We start from the raw sequence: 2,500 nt of genomic DNA, 5'->3' as shown, positions 1-2,500 counted from the left end.
GTTCTCTAGGATAAACTGTATCACATGACCTGTCAAAAACATAGACAGGGTTTGTCCAATAAACTATATCTTTGGTCAATGGATCTGCGTTTTAACTCATTCAGTCACATGCAAATTACTGGACAAAGAAACAAGCATTTCCTACATATTCAATCTTGGTTGGTCATGGTGGTTGTTTTTGATGTATTGACCTGATTGGTTATATTGGTTGTCAGTCAGACTGCCAGCATGTCCCAGAACCTCTGCTCCTCTGGAGCCACTAAAGGCCAGTGAGCAGGCAGGGAAGACGTCAGCCATGTCAGTCTCTCTGTCTCTGCTTGTCCCAACCAGAACCTCTGTTCCTCTGGAGCCACTAAAGCACCAGACCCAGGTAAAGACTCTCTCTGTCTCTGTTCTGCCCAGATCTGGTGAATAACAGCTGATTAGTCTGCAATTCCTTGTTTTCAATGTGTGTTTAATGCCTCTATCTCTCTTTCTCACTCACTCACTCACTCCCCAACCCCCCCCTCCCCAACCCTCCCTCCCCCCAACCTGTCTCCCAACCCTCTCCCTCACTCCTTTCTCTCTCCCCCTCCCTTTCCCTCTCCCTCCTCCCTCCCTCCCCTCCCTCCTCCTCTCACCCCTCCTGTCTCTCTCTCCCTCCCTCCCTCCCTCCCTCCAGAGAAGATGTTAACTCATAAGATCTTGGTCCTGTCAGGGAAAGGTGGTGTAGGGAAGAGCACCTCCCTCATCTGGCCTCGCTTCCTCTCGCCACTCACCAACATCTCTCTCCCTCTCCCCCCTCCTCCCTCTCTCTCTCTCTCCTCCTCTCTCTGTCTCCACTCCCTCGCAGCCATTCTCTCTCCCTCTAGCTCTCTGTTAACAGTGTTCATAAGATCTTTCTCTCCCCCTCAGCTCTCTGACTTGTGTAGGGAAGAGCACCTTCTAGCTCTCTGTTCTCCACTCTGGCCCACGCTCTCCCTCTAGCTCTCTGTTCTCCACTAAAGTAAGGTAACACTTTCTCTCTCCCTCTAGCTCTCTGTTCTCCACTTGTTCGTTAGGTCTCTTTCTCTCTCCCTCTAGCTCTCTGTTCTCCACTCGTTTGTTAGGTCTCTTTCTCTCCCCCTCCCTCTTTTCTCTCTCTTCTCCCTCTCTCGTGTACTGTGGGAAGGTCACCCAGATAGCTGACGACAGTTGGTGTGATCATACAGAGGAGAAGCATAGCACATAGCGTCCGTCTGATCAGACCACATTATATCACAGGTTTTCATTCAACTGTCAATGAAATAAAATAATAAAATAAATCATAAAAGCTGAAATAAAACACTCTCACTGCCTCTACCTGGTGAAGTCTGCAACCAGTCGACATACCCACTCTGTGTCATCGTCAAACAAAACCTTTCTGTGGGTTTTTGTCTCCCCCTGGTGGTCACAAATGGAACATTGGCTAAAAGCTGTAGCTCGACTCAGTGCTGCCTCTCTGTGGCCAGATGAGGGTATGACGTCTGGACAACGTGTTAATGCACTGGCTAAGTGATACCTGCTAAATCTGCTGTCTGTTGACTGGAGAACATGTTCTACACCCTAACCTCCGTGTGTGTGTGTGTGTGTGTGTGTGTGTGTTTTTTCTCCAGGTTGCTCTCCTAGATGTGGACATCTGTGGTCCGTCTATCCCCAGGATCATGGGTCTGGAGGGAGAGCAGGTAGCAGGATTGTCTCTCTGTCTCTCTCCTCGTGTTATATGGTTCATGTGATTGATATCCTCTCTGCTATTGGTCAGATCCCTATCCTCTCTGCTATTGGTCAGATCCCTATCCTCTCTGCTATTGGTCAGATCCCTATCCTCTCTGCTATTGGTCAGATCCCTATCTCGATGCTGTTTTTGTTGTTTCAAAAGTTTTGGGAGAAATATAAATGTTTTTTGAAAATAATTTTTTAAATTACATCTAAATTGATCAGAAATACAGTGTAGACATTGTTCATGTTGTAAATTACTATTGTAGCTGGAAACGGCAGATTTTTTTAATGGAATATCTACATAGGCCGTACAGAGGCCCATTATCAGCAACCATCTGTCCTGTGTTCCAATGGTGTTAGCTATTGTGTTAGCTAATCCAAGTTTATCATTTTAAAAGGCTAATTGATCATTAGAAAACCCTTTTGCAATTATATTAGCACATCTGAAAACTGTTGTTCTTGATTAAAGAAGAAATAAAACTGGCCTTCTTTTAGACTAGTTGAGTATCTGGAGCATCAGCATTTGTGGGTTCAATTACAGGCTCAAAATGGCCAGAAACAAAGACCTTTCTTCTGAAACTCGTCAGTCTATTCTTGTTCTGAGAAATTGCCAAGAAACTGAAGATGTACAACTCTCTTCACAGAACAGAAACGCATTTAATTTAATTTAATCTCCACGAGATATATTTTTTACTTATTTGTATTTTTTTGACCTTTACAAATTCTTATTTTCAATGACGGGCTAGGAACAGTGGGTTAACTGCCTTGTTCAGGGGCAGAACGA

General features: G+C 45.0%; 1 pseudogene; it reads left to right on the top strand.

Annotated features, from left to right (window-relative positions):
* The first annotated feature begins 666 nt into the window (after positions 1-666).
* LOC135564927 (cytosolic Fe-S cluster assembly factor nubp1-like) overlaps positions 667-2,500 on the top strand; it is a 17,712-nt pseudogene continuing 15,878 nt past the window's right edge.

The sequence above is a fragment of the Oncorhynchus nerka genome, linkage group LG26, assembly GCF_034236695.1.
Source record: "Oncorhynchus nerka isolate Pitt River linkage group LG26, Oner_Uvic_2.0, whole genome shotgun sequence".
Taxonomy (NCBI): domain Eukaryota; kingdom Metazoa; phylum Chordata; class Actinopteri; order Salmoniformes; family Salmonidae; genus Oncorhynchus; species Oncorhynchus nerka.
The sequence above is the reverse complement of the archived record's forward strand: the minus strand, read 5'-3'. Positions and strand labels throughout refer to the sequence as shown.